Consider the following 17213-nt stretch of genomic DNA (forward strand, 5'->3'; position numbering starts at 1 on the left):
GAGAGGCGTCTGCCAGCCTGTTGTGAGGAACGGCTGCAGACGCCAAGGTCAGTTCAGAAGGAGGGGGAGGAGTAATGCAGCTCCTGGCCAAGATTCCTCTGCAGCTCGTGGTGAAGACCATGGTGGAGCGGGTTGTCCCCCTGCAGCCCATGGAGGTCCACGGAGGGGCAGAGATCCACCTGCAGCTCGTGGAGGACCCCACGCCAGAGCAGGTGGAGGCCTGAAGGAGGCTGTGGCCCGTGGAGGGCCCGCTGGGACAGCTGTTCTAGAGGGACTGCACCCCGTGGAAGAGATGACCCACGCCGGAGCAGTTTCACGGAGGACTGTGGCCCGTGGGAGGGACCCCACGCTGGAGCAGAGGAGGAATGCGAGGAGTTCTTCCCCTGACGATGATACAGCGGCGTAAAACAACGCGTGATGAACTGACCGCGACCCCCATTCCCTTTTCCCCCCCCGTGCCGCTCGGGAGGGGAAGGTAGTAGAGATAATGTTAAGCCCGGGAAGAGGGAGGGGTGGGGGGAGGTTATCTTGTTCCCTGTCTCATTCTCCTGCTAATTTTAGAAAATAAATGAATAGTTTTCCCCAAGTCGAGTCTGTTTTGCCCGTGACGGTAACTTTAAGGATTTCTCCCCGTCCTTATCTCAAACCTTGAGCCGTTTTTCTTATATCATCTCCCCCTGTTCTCTCGGAGGGTGGGGGGAGCGAGAGAGAGACTGCGTAGTCTGGTCCCGATCGGGGCTGAACTACGACAGCTTGTAGCATTGATGTAGTAGATTGCATTATTCCAATATTGTATTAATGTGTTAGGTAATTATGGTATAAAAGATACTTTGTTGATTAGCATGCTTTGATAAATAAAAAGAACAGAAAATCGTCTTTTAACTGATTTAACAATAGTGAGCCTTCTTACTGAAATTGCTTTTCAGTAAATATCATCTGGTCCTTAAAGCAAGTTTCAAGGGGAAACATTTTTTATGACCATGTGAGTTGGAGACAGTGATTTGAGATGTAGAGTTTCCTCAAGATCAGAGACATCTACTGCAGAACAATGAGTAGAAAGGATACTTGTTTGACTCCTGTTTTTCTGGGCTGTTCCACTTCCTGTGACAAAATTACTGGGTAATTTGTAATATAACAAGATCTTACTATGTCAGCTACAAAATCAGTCTAGTCCAGTGATTAGCATTTTATTTGAAGCAGCCAACAACGTGATGTTCCACATCAGATCTGCAGAATTCTTAATAAAATAAGTGATGTTGCCAAGCTACTGGCAACTGTGATTTTTTTTTTTTTTTTTTTTCAGTCTAATTGAAGAAAGTTGAGGAACTTGCATAATTTACCCAGGATCCTTCCTCCCCATCTCTCTGTGCCATTTCCTTAATTACAGACCACAAGTTTTCTCAGTGCTCATGCTTAAAATAACCTTATCCTTACCGTTAAGTGAAGAAAGAAAAAAAAGCAAGAAAACTGCTGGAACAATTATTAAATAGTTTTTCATTAAATGAAAACTGAGGCTGGCTTATTTGGAGCGGAGATATCCAGTTAAAGCCCAGCTTTTTTCAAGCAACAGAAATGCCAATTTTAGCAATATAAAATGTTTTGAGTTGCAAGAATAAATAATCAATCTAAGCTAATTGCATGCTGCTTAATGCTTCTTATGGGCCAATAGCAAGAATAATAGTACAAGACAGACTGTCATGATGTGAAAGCAATTTTTAGATGGTCTGTACACACAGTTAAATTTAAGAGCTTTCAAATTGGCTAGAAAATAATCTGATACTTTAAGAGGCCATTTCAGTAGTGGGGAGGGAAGAAAGTTGGTAGTTTGACCGCCAATCTTACCTGTTTTGTTGATGGTAAAGTTTTCATTTGTAGATGAGAAAAACAAGATAGGCTTTTAAAAGCCATTTTTTGAACTACATGATCCTGCCCACTCTTTCATTACCTGCTGAGGAGGTTTCCCTTCTTATTATTTATTCCTTTGCACAGCTGAAGTTGGTGAAATTTCCCAAATCGGCCATGATTTTATTTTATTTTATTTTATTTTTCTTTCTTTCTTTCTTTTGTGCCTCAGCTGACTAAAGTTCTCCATTCAGGAACAGAGTAAAACTCAGTTTTATTTCTAGTTGTCTACTGAGTAGGATTTTTGTTCTTCCTTAGATAATTGAATGTGCTCAATTTACAGTCATTTGATGACTTTAAAAAGAATATGTAGCCTACGTGTTCTACTGGTGTGTGAGGGAGCTACTAAAGCCCCGTAGTAGTTTTCTGAACTAAAATTTAAACTGTGCAGTTGTTTTAAGTAGAGTTTCTGCTCACAGCACTGAGGAGCACTTTAGGTAGGCTTTATGCTGCTTTTTCATGCAGCGTGTTGGAGCAGGCTCTGGGTGCACCCCGTCCACCTTGGATTTTTTTTCCACTGAAAGGAAGCGTAGAAGAGAAGGAGGTGGGGTGCAGAACAGTCGTAGGTATGGCATCTTGAGGCTTTGGAGTGCTCCAAAAGTAAAGGGGAAGAAAATTCATATGTCTAAAATGTTCAGATTTTTGTAGGATTAAAATTTTTTATATAGTTTAATTTTTTAAATTAAGAAAACCTGATAGGCTGGCAATTCAGAATTAAGCCAGAAGTGATTTGGAAATTTGTCTCTGGAAAACTTCAAGTATTTCTGATATCCAAAATTACAAATTTCAGTTATGTCTAGGGCACTGAATGCTTTGGAAGTGTTTGGATTCAGCACTGTGTAGCTTTCTGTGGTTTTTCTTTTAGAGGTTTCAAATCAGTTGAAGAGTTTAGTGAAAATATTGTGATGGTTTCACTGTGTAATACTGCATATTAAGGACCATAGTTACTGTGAAACTATATCTAATTTTTTGAAAGTCAGCCCTTTTAAGATGAGATTGTGTGGTATTGGGACAGTAAAGTTAAATGGTTAGGGTTTAAAGAAATAACTGGGATTTTTTTTTGTTCACGAACTATTTGTGGTTTTGCAGACTGGTATTGACATTCAAAGTTAAGACTTTTTTCATTCTGCTGAACATATCAGGATGATGAATGTTTCTGAAGGATTGCAGCAGTTAAACTTGATTAAATGAAGTACTGTTTGACACTGTAAGTTTAATTTGTTTTATTATATTGCATTTTGAGTTTGAAATTGGCTCTTGTTTGTGTATAGACTTGATTTAAGTGACAGGAATGGATCAGCTAGAGGTTATCTTCCAATGGTAGTGTATCAAATGTTATTTTTCTTCCTCAAACTGGAGCCTAAATTGCTAGCTTAAGCTCAGCAATAGCTGAGCTGCTGCGTCTGTCAGCTGGTACCAGCCAGCACCAGATGGCCAGCATTGTGGAGGTACTGACATAAGTTTATTTGCATTTTAAAAGTGCTAGAAAACTCCTTAAATGGAAGTGAGGGCAAATCATATTAGCAGCTTTTCCCCTTCATCTAGGAAAAACAATGTGTCAAATGCTCATTTAACTAAATAGGAAGAATTTATTGTAGCATCTTATGGCACTGCTTTCATTTGATGGGTTGGGTTTCGCCCCCCCCCGGAGACAGCTAAAACTCCCACAGAAATCAACCTCTCTGGGCAAGTGAGACAAGAGGAGCTATTAGTCCCCATCAGTTGTTTGGAAACGGTTTTTTGCTTACCCAAAGTATTCCCCATTATCATCCTAATAATTTTGTACAAGGAGAAATTTGTTGGGGCAAATAGTGCTCTGGTGAACTTCATTTCATTGTGGGAATGAGTGGAAGAATGACAGCCTGCAAAATTTTCGGTGTCCACTTACACACCAGTTTGTTGGAAGTGATATATTAGATTAGATCTTTACTTTTAAGCAGTAGGAATAAGTTGACTCTACAAGTTTTGTCCTGAATTATAATTTAAATATCGAATTACATTCTACGTATTCTAAATGTTTTCTTTATTTTTTTGCCATATTGATGATATATTTGCTAAATCACGTGAATAGTTGTTAATAATATGTTTTCCTAGACTTCTAAACAGTATTTGCCTTTGAGTGACTTCATTTTTTAATATTTTTTCTTCATATAAATGTATTTTTTAATATAAATTTAAAGGCTAATATATAATCAATCAAGTGTTTATCAGAGCAACAGAAAAAACAGAAACATCTTTTGCCCTGTGGTTGAATACATAGTCTTATTTATACTTTTAGTCCTTATTTTTACAAATTTCTAATTTTACAAATTTTACTTATCTACAAATAAGTAGCTATGAGTTAAAGCTCAGGATTTAGGATTATGTGATAAGACATAGGACAACCTGTTTCCCTGCCTCCTACCCTCACAGAGAATAAAGGGGTTTAAGGCTTCGTGTTCTCTTAGTCTGCATTTTATGGACCTGTCCCAGCCTGGTTTTACATTTCTAATCATACCTTTTCAGTCATGTGGAAGAGATCAGATTATTTTGGATTCTTTGGTTGCTTCTAATGCTAATTTGGAGGAAGGCAAATCAAATTAGCTTATTCCCCAAACCGTGTGATTCATTCCCTTTGCATGTAACAAAGGATGCCTTATGTTTGAGGATTGCCCTGAAAAGCAGTTGTACTTCATGAAATTAATCTGTCATGGCTCTTATTACGTATTGGGAGTTGTAGACAAAGAAATTACGAAATAGATATTGCAGGTAGAAGCAATTCAAAGAAAACCTTTTTTTTTTTTGTCAGATGAAGAGAAGGGTGTTTGTCTTTTTAGTGCTGGAAAAGCCATCAACCTACAGGAAGGATATCACGGTTTTTTCCTCAACGTGGTGTGTGTTCCCTGTATCAGCTTCATCCTCTTAACTCTGGTCTGCAGCAGAGCAGTATTTTAATGTTTAGGATTTTTTTAATCCTATAGAAATGGAATCTTACAGCTATGAGAACAAGCTTGGGTTTGGACTGCTTTGGTTAAATTGGCCTTTGTTTAACTTGCCAAACTATTTTCAACAAAAAGATATTGTTAAGTGTGCTTAGTTTTAATTGATCCTCTGTTACGTTTTTGTTCCATGCAGGGTCAAAACCTAAAACTGCCCTGAGTTTCCGGCTGATAATACTTATTAACAGATGGCATTTTCAGGTTTCTCCTGCTTGCTTGTGATAAGCTTCATCTTTTTTCCTGGTGACTTTGAGACAATTAGGAACGTGACATCTACATATACTTATGTGTACATTGAACCAAACAAAACTGGGCACATGTAAATGAGCATGAACTAAATCTGCCTTATTCATGGATGGATTCTATCTTTAGACAGAAACATCTGTATGACCAAGACTACTTCATTCTGAGACATTTGAAAACATGGGAGCATGCATGAATGAAAGTGCAAATATACAATCTCATCTAAAAAATTTTATGAAAATTATAGTACTAATAAGGGATTGTGTACAATTAATCAAATATGCAAGAACAAAAAGCATGACATTTTTAAAGAAGTGGTACTAATACACGGAACTGAATGTAAAGAAGAGTGAGGGTTGGATGAGATGAAGTTTGTAACAGGAAAAAGACTTTTAATTTAAATAATATCACTCAATAGCAATCTTATCTTGTTTTGAATAATAGTCTTCCTTTATTTTCCCAAAATAATGCAAGTGTTGGAGCGTGAGCAAAGCAATCAAGTGTCTTTATGCGTTCTGTTTCATTTTACTGTGCTTAAGCTAGAATGTGCTTAAACTCCTCGGGGGAGGGATCTCATTTCAGTGTGCGACCATCAAGACAGGGCAATGCGGTAGTGGGAGGCACTGTCAGATGTACAAGTCATACTTAAGGGTAAAGACGGTAACTCTGTTTTCAATTAAAAAAAAATTTAGATGCCATTAACAATATCAACGTTAGCTTAAGCTTTGAATTGTTGTTTTTTTTTTTTTTAAAAAAAAAAAGGGCTGTAAGAGATTTCAACAGGCTTCAAACACTGCCATGCAACTTTCAGTGTCTTCTAGTTTAAATTAATATTTGACGTAAGTATTGATTGTGTGGCTTTTTATTAAAAGGAATAAGAGTATTTGTTTGGGCTGTTGAATTTATTATGTTTTGATAGTTGCTTATGACACGAGAACAGTTGCACAGAAAACTATGCTTCTGGCATTCATCCTTTACATAATTATGTCTTCACAAAATTAACTCAAAAGTGTTTGGAAGATAGCACTGTGGTAGAGATAAAAGCGAGATAAGGTAGAGGCAGGATCTTTTAACAGTTGTAATGAAATGGACAAGTTTCTTGCTCTAGATAATTTTGTGACATAAGTATGGCACAAAATTAAGTCATCAGTAATCTAGTTGTTCAAATAACTAGCATCTCTTTAATGCTAAATTGCTGATATATCAACCAACACTGCTAACTCATCTGCAATCAGTTGCCCTCTGGCTCTGTTGAAAAAAGAGTTGCAACTGGATGAGCTTGCCCTTCAGTTTTACGTGAAATTTTTCCTTTATTAGAAAATTTTTACCCTCTTTAATTGGCATGTGCAGCTAGAAAATGGAGGCAATTCTGAGATTAGGCCTCGTGCCTGTCAGTGTACTGTTGCAAAAGGTGGATTGGGATGGAACAAGCATGAGGAAGCAGAGGGAAAGGGGATAAAAAAGGCCAGTCACATATATGCAGGTTGCTGGGCCTCCTTATCTGAGCCCTACACTTGATCACTGCAGGCTAAGTTATATTCTTGCCAAATTCTATTTGCAACCATATTGTGTGTGAGTGCATTGTCTCTTCTGTGTCTGTGTGTGAACACTAGCAAACTTCAAGTTGGACTACCAGACAAGAAAGTTAAAAGGTTGATTTCGGCCACTGGAAAGAGATGGCACGTTGGAGGAACCTAATGGTCAGCAACTGGACAGACCAGCATCTAGAAGCCAAGTATTGCAAAGGCAGCATGTCTAAGACCAGCTACTGGAGACACTCCTATTGTGCTCACACACATGTGTAACTGCTAGCAAATTTCACGCTGGGCTACTCAGTGAGTAGGATATCAGCATCTGGAAAGATCCAAGGTCTGAGCTGGGGACTGACTAAGTGTGTATGGTCTTGATATTGGATGAACTTAAGTTTCATGCAAAAAGTGTGTGATGGTTTAGCCCGAATTACCACAGTTTCTCACTCCCCCTCCCCAGTGGGATGGGGGAGAGAATTGGGAAGGAAGGAGAACTCGTGGGTTGAGATGAAGACAATTTACTAAAATAACACAGGAAAACTACAATAATAACAGAATATAAGGATATTAAAATATGCAAAGTGAACAATGTATGTTTTCTCACCACCCGATGTCCCAATGACTGACACAGCCCATCCCGAGCAGCGATCACGGAAACAAAACCGAGTGGCCAGCAAAGGAGCAAAAGGGAGCCAGCAAGGTAGAGGGAACAATGCCAGCAAAACGAGGAGCAAAGATGGATGCCAGGAAGGCAGATACCCACCCTGGCCTGCCCCCACTTATATACTGAGCATGATGTTTATGGCATGAAATACTCTCTTTGGCCAGTTTGGGTCAATTATTCTGTCTGTCTTTCTCCCAGCTTCCTGCATCTGCAAATTAGCGAGACTTGGAAAGCAGGACGGTGTTCTTGGTCTCATTCACAACAATTAATATAATCAGGGTGTTTATCAACATTCTTCACACATGAAATCCAAAACACACCAGCTACTGAGAGGAAAAATTAACTCCATCCCTGCCAAAACCAGGACAAAGTGTTTTTCAGAAAAAAAGGCACTTTTGTTGTCGTCAAGGCAAAGAATGCAAACCATATCTTCACAAATAGGAACAGAAAGCAATGCTTGTATTGGATTGTTTTTTTCACTGTGAGGTCAGTCAGTTACTGTGCTGGAGATGCTTGAAGAAGGAATTACAAATTTATACTCCTTAGTTCTGATTGAGTACACTGATGTTGTATTCTGTATGACTCAAAAGATTTTTGGAAGGAAAGTTATAAAAGAAGGCAGTTTAATGAGGAAATGGAACTAATACAGCTGCATTATTGTAGTCTTGCCCAGGCTAATTAGCTCAATAGAAATGGGAGTAGAAATACGTAAGCTGAGTTCATATAACCATTCTAAAACTGAAGATGTGTTTAAAATAGCTTATAAAAATACAAACCATGTTACTTGCATTGCGCAGCTTGCAAACTGAGGTACATTAAAATGCTTCAACCCTAGTGCGATGTTGTAATGGGACACTGGATCAGCTAGAGCTTTAAGATGGATCTGCCTGGGTTTTCTTCTTCATAATGATTTCTTTTAAGAGATTCAAAATTGAGGTTTTATTGGATTAAAATACTTGTGTTTTATCTAAATCAAGTTCTATGACAAGATAATACAAAATAGGAAAAGGGTTGATAAACAGCTTTTCCCTCTGCCTTTTGTGTCCTTGTAAACAAGTCCTTGCCTCTGGACTTGAATGCAGTCATTTCAAAGATTTAGAGCTGCAGCAAACTCTTCTTGAATCCTTGCCCCCAGAATCTTTAGAAAACTTTGATGCCTCTGCACTCAGACTATGTGTCTATCCTTCTCTGCAGCCTTGCCTTCCCTAGCTCGACTTCAGGTTCCTACTTCTGGTTGTGACTGTTGTTACCTAGCAATCATTTGCAATCTTTTGACGCTTTTCGTCAAGTGCGAAACTTAGGAGAAGGAGCTTGTCCTCTTTTTTCAGACCCCATTCTGAACTTGTCAGCTTTAAGAATGTAATGTATCTGAAAATGAATGCATCCAACCAATATTTCAAGTATGGTTTGTTATTCTGTAGGTTTAGTACATGAATATAAGAATTTGGAGAGAAAGATTAAACTTTTGATATTTTGCCGTAGTCTCAACAGTAAGTATAAAAAGAAAGACAACTTCATTTTAGGAAATTATGCTTCTGCAGTTGCATACCTTGTTTCAGGCAAAGTAAAAGGACCTCTGAGAATGTCTGATGCATTAGAAAAGAGCTAACCTGATTCAGCTAAGTACGAGACATGAAAGATTTTAAGCCTTCTTGGAATACGTTGACTGAAGTAAATAAGATCTGAGCTAACATTTTAAATTCAGTTAAAATGGTAGTACTGGGTGATCAATAAGTAAAAACAAAGGAATAGTCTTAATAGACTTTCCATAGAAATTATTAGCATATTAACCTGGACAAAATCATATTAATGGAATAAGAATGTGGTGCAGCTGTCTATTAGTTCTGCCATGAAGTTTTTAGTTTAAATGACCTAAGAGATAACACATTTTACATAGTCTTGTACAAGTGCCGCCTTCTAGCTGTGAAAATCCAATTAAATCCATATATCCAGGTTTTTAAAGTGGAGATGTAGATCAAGGACCACTTAAAAATGTTTTTCTTTGGGACTGTGTTTCGACTGAATGACCTGCATGTGTGCAGAATCCCATTTAACAAAAGAAAAAAAAGGAAATTCGGTTTTCTTGATTTTCTTGGTATAAGTGCCTTAAATTAAGTTACCTACTTATCAGTGTGAGTAGTTCAGTGTCTTGAGAATGATTCACTGGAATACTCGCAATAGACTCTTAAGTCATAAACTTACATTTTCCCCTTGGGTTAGCTGTTTGTTTGAGATAATTCTAGTTTCATAAATAAGAGTGGCAGCTTTTGTTGTTGTTAACGTGGTTTTTATCTTAATCAGAAGTGCTTCAGAGTTTGCTTGCGGAGTTGCCACGGTCTGTACAGCTTCATAATGATACCACTGTCATATATCTTGTGATTCAATGTAGGATACTTGTTTCCTGGCTTTTTTGCTAGTTAGGCAAAATAGAAGTTCATCACTTGCTAAAATTATCCTAAGTTTTGAAGAGTTAGTCTGATTTCTAAGCTTCTTCATATTTAGTTGCAAGTCTGAAAAAAAATGCTGGTATCTTTTAGGAGGGTAACTAGAATAACATATTTCATCTTTAATGGGATTTAAATTCAGTATTATGAAATAATTAGCTTTTACTTATTTGTATGTCAGATATAAAAGCTGCAAAAACATTATTTAAAAATTCTAGGATACCTATGTGAGTAATGCTTTAAATATATACGGACTAGAAGAATATGAGCTGTCAGAAAAAGTCATATCTACAAACCTATTGCAAGCTTATAGTAAATTACTAACATTATTTTCTCATATGGAAATTCTCAAATGTTTATGCTGTCTTGCAAGTTTTGTTGCAAGCAGGTAATGAAGAGGGAAGGAATCAAATTACTGTATGCACAAGGCGTACAATTCCTACCTAATAAAAGCAAAGGAACGCTTTTGTTCAGTAACCATAGAAGCATCTGTGAGCTCCAATGAGTAAACTGGAAATTGCTTTTAAGTAAGTTAGAAGTGCTTTTCACTAAATTATCTGATGGATCTTCAGCTTCTATAAAGCTCCTTGTCATTGAGGTAGGGTTTAGAAATAAGAAATGCATGGGCAGTCAGATGTGTATGAAACAGACTGAGTTCTAGATTCATATGAATTTTTCATTGAAGTAGAAAATTGAGGAAAATTTGCTGAGAAGTATTTTTTGTGTGTAATATAGTATGAAAACAGGAACGGATAACTGGACTAGACAGCTGATGGATCAGATTTTTGACAATGACTGATATCTTGCTTCAGAGTAGGAGAGATGTTTACAGTAGTAATTTATGACTGCTCTGACTGGAGAGTTTTTCTACTTCAGAGCTTTTAGTCACGTGGCTTGTGTCTTGCACCATATAGCCTACCCCTTCTCATGCTCTCAGGTAAAACAAATGACAGTACGGTCAATGTTAATCCTAAATGCCAGCGTTGAAAATTGCTGAATTATTTACACGAATATTTTGTAGTAGTGAATGCAGCAAAAGTTTCACTTGTTTTAAAAGTATTTTAGGGGGCTTATATTTCTGTTGAGTGTCATATGTCTTTTAGAGCTGTTAAACTCTGAAAGTTTGTACATATGAAGATAATTGGAATAAGATTACAGAAGCAGAAAATGAAAACTTGAATTACCTAACATTATTATTTTTCCCCAAAGTCAGTCATTTGCAATGAAAAATAACCACAGTATTTTCACTGCATGCTGGCACTTTTGAACCAGACCTTACCAAAGAAGTTTGTTTCACCATTGTCCGTTCCAGTGCAAAATGTCCTCAGCTGCCTCTGTCAGGAGAGTAATCTGGTGAGCAGAGATGTGCGGAAGAATAGCCCGTAAATGCAGAGTTTGGACTAAGCATAGGCTCAGGAGTGTATGGTCATATTAAAAAGTGTTCTGAAAGGATTGCAGTGTCCTTAATAATTGCACAAACTTGGATTATTTTCCTATTTTGCTGCAATGGTGATTAAAAAAAGACAATGGAGTTAATTGCAGAGCAATGTAGTTTCTGCTAGATCTGAATGTTCTTTTTTTCTTCTACAAAGTCTAGCACTTCTCAGAAGATCTCACATATGCTGTCTGTTCTCTCAACCAAGCAAGCTGGTGTAAAGCTTTCTACTTCCCTCTTGTCTTCCCCTGTCTATCTTCTCCACCTAGTAGCCACACATGCATATGGGTATAGTGCTGAGAGTGAGGTAAGGACAAGCTGTTGTTTCTCAGAAAGGGAGCATCTGTAACACCAGCAACAGACCTCATGGCATCCTATTACATATGTGGATTTAATAGGTATGTGACTGTCAGTCATGGTGCTACTGACCTCCTTTTTGTCTTGCCCACGAAATAACCATATCCCTTGCGGACAACATTGTATGTGCTATACTGTAATCTTTGTACAGAGGAGGGAGGAGAATTGACTTGGCAATGCTTTCATTATTTTTCTTTGAGGCAGAATGAATTACTCACTTAATGGTTATCTCCAGAAATAGCTGGCTGAACAAAATCTGATGAAATGCCTAACTGAGATGCTGGGCTTCCTATGGTATATGACTTACATTTTTCCCAGATTCCTTTTATTAAGTATGGAGTATTAGTATTGCATCATATTCCTGCAGAAGATATTTGCACTTAATTGCTGAAGCTCTAAAGAACTTCTGCTAAAATGGTCTTTGAGAGAGCGCTTCAGAAAGAGGCTATGGTGGATACAGATGAGACAAAAATCCGGTAAGGAGGGGTGATTACCCATAGAGGAAAGGGCTTGTTGCTACAAAACCAGTCTGAAACAGTGTTTCTACACGTTGGGCATCGCACCAGCCAAGATGGATGAGCCCCTGAGAAATCACAGTCTTCCAGAGAAGATTGCTTTATCCCCTTCCACTGAGAAAATGAAGAGACTGTTAGGGTGCCAGAAAGCATGAAAGGCCTTCAGGCTTGGCAAAAATGTCTGCCAAGAGTGAATAAAATAGCTGACAATTTCTGTGCACTCTAGCAGCTGAGAGAATCACAGAATCCCAAAATAATTGCGGTTGGAAAGGACCTCTGGAGGTCATCTGGTCCAACTCCCTGCTCAAGGGTTACCTAGAGCAAGTTGCCCAGCCCCATATCCAGACAGCTTTTGAATATTTCCAAGGAGGGAAGCTCCTCCCTGGGCAACCGATGCAAGTGCTCAGTCACCCTCACAGTGAAGAAGTGTTTCCTGATGTTCAGACGGGACCTCTTGTGTTTCAGTTTATGTCCATTGCCTCTGGTCCTGTCACTGGGCACCACTGAGAGGAGCCTGGTTCCAGCTTCTGCACACTCTCCCTTTGCTATATGCATATATATATATAGCATATATATATATATGCATATATAGCTATATGCATTCGTGTAACCCCCCCGAGCCTTCTCTTCTCTAGGCTGAACAGTACCAGATCTCTCAGCCCATATGAGAGATGCTCCAGTCCCTTCATTATCTTTGTGGCCCATTATCTTTATGGCCCTTCAGCCTTACTGAAATCAAGGTAGACAATGTGCACTGCTCTCCCCTCATCTACCAAGCCAGTCATGATATTTTAGAAAGTTATTGCGTTGGTCAAGCATAATTTCTCTTGGTGAAGCCATGCTGATTCCTCCCAATTGCCGTTTTGTCCTTCATGTACTTGGAAATAGTTTCCAGAATTAGTCGTTCCATCACCTTCTTAGGTATTGAGGTGAGGTTGAGCAGCTGGTAGTTCCCCGGATCTTCCTTCTTGCCCTTGAAGATAGGAGTGACAGATGAATATACTTAAGTAAAAGGTTAAAAGGACAGCATTGGAGAGAAAAAAACCAAACCAACAAACAACAACAAACAATAAAGAATTACTATATCCTAGTTACCAGTCATTTATGTGATTGCAAAAATTCATGGTGCCCATACTGGATCTGAATGAGTGTGTCCCTGCTCCTCTACTGAAGATATGTGCTTTACAGGTGAAAATGTCTGTAAGAAATGGCAAATTTGATTCTTTATTTGCCCCCTTAAATTGGCAGAAGTACCTAATACTTGCTGAATAAGGGATAACTTAAATGGCTTATTGTGGCTCTTTTCAAAACAGGGGCTTAGTTTTTCTTAAGGCAGAAACTTTCAAGTCATGCTAGATAAGCTGATCGTATAGAGGATGCAAAGATTTGACTCCCTGAAAGCTTGTTCTGGCCTTAATTTCTTCCAGTGATAGTTGTAAATAAACTATTTTCAGTAGTCTCAGAATAATTTAAGGCAGAGGACGTTGCTTGCTTTTGATAGATACTCAAATGTGAGAACAACATTGAAGAATAATGTAGTGGCCATTGGTGACAACTGTAAAAAAATGGAAATGTGAGGCCTGCATATCAAAGATGTTTTGATCCTCTGCTGTTTTTGAGGACAGTGTTTCAGAAGAATGTACTACTACCATAAAATGGTTTTGAATGAGAAGCTGTTAATATATGACTCAAAGTGAATATATCTAGAAATTGCTATAACCACATACATCACTTAATAAAATGGTGTATGTTGCTAAGCCAACCTTGACTGTTGTAAATAAAGAAAAAAAAAAAAGTAGCTTCAGTAACCTTGAAGGCTCCACTTGAAAATAAATGCACAAAATGGTGTACCTGTTTCCTTCTACTTGTTTTTTTTTTTAATAGCAGATTTTTAATGCTATTTTTAGTTAATGCTGTTTAGTCTTCTATTTTTATGCAGCCTTTTTCCAAAGGACTCGACAAAGAATAGTTTATCTAGTACTGGTGTCAGTACTTAAAAATAATTACTGTGGGAGTCAAGAAACTGAGCTGAATCTTAGTAGCAGGATTCTCAAGTGTTTGCCATGCTGTATTGCACCTCTACAAAATGCGGTGATTTTTAGGTAAAGCACAACACTAAATTAAACATAAAGTTTATGAAATGTCACTGCCTTGTTATGCAGGTTTTTGCCTGTTGCATACTTCTGTGCTCACTGTGTGCAATATTTAGCTTTAACATCTCAAAAGACCGCTCTCTACATAGTCATGTGTGAGTCCTGTAGGAGCAAAACTACTAAAAAGAAATTAAACATCTAATTTCTCTTTATGATTTAGAATAAAATTTTCGAGTAGCTGTAGTGTGAATTTCTGTTTTGTTCTTTTCTGAAAATTTCAGCACCTTGTTTATGCCAGAATTATATAGGCTGGAAGGGAGCTCTGGAGGTCCTCTGCTCCAAATCCAGAAATAGGGCATGATCTCTACTACAGAAGACTTGAGTAAAGCATTGCTTTTCATTATACCTTCTTCAAGTGGGCCACAGTACAGTCAGGTAGCCCAAGATCCATGGGGCCAAAGAGAGAACAAGTCTGTCTTAAGAAACAGCATGGTAAAGGGGAGTTATTTAGGTTTTTAAAATTAAGAATAATTGTGTGCCTGTAAGTTTCTTGTTCTAACTCATCCCTGTAATGCCACCCTTACTTATTGTATGCCTAGGTGTAGGTGACTTAAGAGAAGTACTTGTCCATCTCAGTCATGGCAGACCTTAAGCACCAAACAAACGTCTTCTGAATTTACACAAAAGCCCTCACATGTGACATGAAACAACCAGAAATAAAGGCATACCAAATTTTAAAATGGTTTAAAATCTCAGACAGGAGGATAGGAAATTCCAGCAACTGCTATTTGTTATGGTGAGAAATAGGGGAAACATCATAGTATTGCAGGTAAAATTAAGGGTAAGAGGAAGGGGGTTTTGTTCCTGATAGCTGCTGAATATTGCTTTGTGTGACCACTGTTGTACAGATGGCGTATTGGTAAATTGTTAGGTAACTAATAGCTTTTTTTCATTTTTCAGACTGAAGGTTAGTGTGTTGTTGAAAACTGTGTAGCTGTAAAGCAGCTGAATCACGCTTTGAGGGGAAATTTTCCATCAAGGAAATGAATGCAGTATTAATGTCTAGAAATATTTACTGTACTAACAAGCTTGAAAATAATTTTGCAGTCTTTCTTAAGTAACTAACTATGAAGTAATATTGAAGCCTGTTAGTTTACATACCAGCAAGGGAGCAAAGTGGGAAAGAAACTACTGATCAAGAAATACAGCAATGATTTTGGAAAAGAGTATCTTAAAGGGTCTTATTTTTATAAAATATTATTTCTATACCTGATATCTTCATTGCCTTTCTTATTTAGAGAGTGCTAAAGCAGAAATTGAAAATGTTCATTTGACAAAGCAGAGGACCTAAGTAAATTATTCCTGCTATGGTTTTAAATTTTTAGTTTAGGTAGTGAGATAAATTTGCTACAGTAATAAGTACTAAATAAGAGAGAGTGCAATTTGAACTCTTATCTATTTAGTTCTTACTAATGTATGCAGATGTGTTTTAGTTTCTGTGAAAAGTTTGCATTCTAAACCAAACCTGTCAAGCTTTAATTTATTTCAAACTTGTCTCTTTAGGTAGTTATTGTAAATCTAATCCAAAGTAATGAAAATTTGCACATTTTATATAATTCTGACAGTTTTGCTTTTCAGTTTAAAGAAATTGTTGTTCTATATACAGAACTGTTAAGCTATTTAAGCAAAAAAAAAAAAGTCAATTTCATGAAATCAAGCAACATGTCAGAAATGCTTCTTTTTACAGCTTTTGTGACCTGTGGTATTCCTTACAGAGTTGGAGAAGAACCAGATGTGCAAATTTTTATGATAAATTCTGTTCTGAAATAGTCACTGTTAATTCTGGTTGATGTTTGTAATAATAATTTAAGTTTTATGACATATTTATTGAGGTATGGTGAGTTGTAGCAAACTTTATTTTGAATGGTGACTTTTAAAAAATTTTGATATGCAGAAATTTACTTTCAAAAACCGTACTTTTTTCTAATACCAAATATAAGGTTTTTTCCTTCCAATACTGAGTACCATTTGTAATCAATTTGCTATTCTTCAGATCATATACTCAAAAATGAAAGTTGTACTACAATCTAGAATCAGGGAATCCGTGGAATATTTTTCCAGCAGGCAGTTTCCCAAACAATTTTGGTCTTGAGCAACATATGTAACGTAAACATAAGGATTTTTGGCAAGGAGAAGCAAGAGAGATTAGCACGATCAGTTTGAGCGTGAAGACATCTCTTCCCTGTAGCTGCAGAAGTTGAGTTCAGTTCATTGCAGCTCTTTCCTGGAGTTCGTCAAAAGGGGCTTGCTCATGTAAGAGGAATGTTGATAGCATGGATAGGCTGCTTCTGACCACTTGAGCTGTCTTTGAATACTCTTAAGTTTCCTCACTGCTGTTTACAAGCACCAAGGTCATTACTCCTTATCCTTAGCTTGAAGGAGAAGAAAATAAAGGATTACCTAAAGGAGGAGAACTTTATATCCATGTGTTGACATATAAAGTTCTGCTAATACTAAATATTAAAATTTGCTGACATCAGCAACCTCAGAAGCCTCAGTGGCTCTGTCAAAGCCACATTATGGGGGTGATAAAGGTGAGAATGAAGCAGGTTCCGTTGGTGTCAGCCCAATGCCCAGCCTAACAGTCCTCTACTGCCATTATGTGGTAATCTGTTCTAGTTAAAGGCTGTACTCATCAATAAACCAATCAATCCACTTCATGCTTTTGTGATAAGGGCAGAATAAATGCGTATTAAATGCATGCAAGAGAATGCATTTGTCATGTCACTACTATAAACCAGTTTGTATTAATTTTAAAAATTGATGTTTTGATGGATTCAGGTGATCAGCCCGATATTGGTATGAGAAGAACTATAAACAGATTTATGAAGTAATTTGCATAATCAAATTTAATTTCAATACTATCTTACATATTGAAGTCTCGAGGCAAGAAAAGACTAGGAGTTCCCTTTTCCAAAAGGGGAGAATGCTCTTATTTGCTTTCATGTTTACAAAGGAAAAGATAATGAACACAGATTGTGTCCATCAGTGCT

At 37.5% G+C, this 17213-nt stretch overlaps 1 protein-coding gene across 2 annotated transcripts in view; it reads left to right on the top strand.

The window, feature by feature from the left end:
* Positions 1 to 17213, top strand: part of SMAP1 (small ArfGAP 1) — a 103119-nt gene that overhangs the window by 60322 nt on the left and 25584 nt on the right. The gene's annotated exons all lie outside the window — the stretch shown is intronic.

This window comes from Chlamydotis macqueenii, chromosome 3 (assembly GCF_036417535.1).
Source record: "Chlamydotis macqueenii isolate bChlMac1 chromosome 3, bChlMac1.mat, whole genome shotgun sequence".
Lineage (NCBI taxonomy): Eukaryota > Metazoa > Chordata > Aves > Otidiformes > Otididae > Chlamydotis > Chlamydotis macqueenii.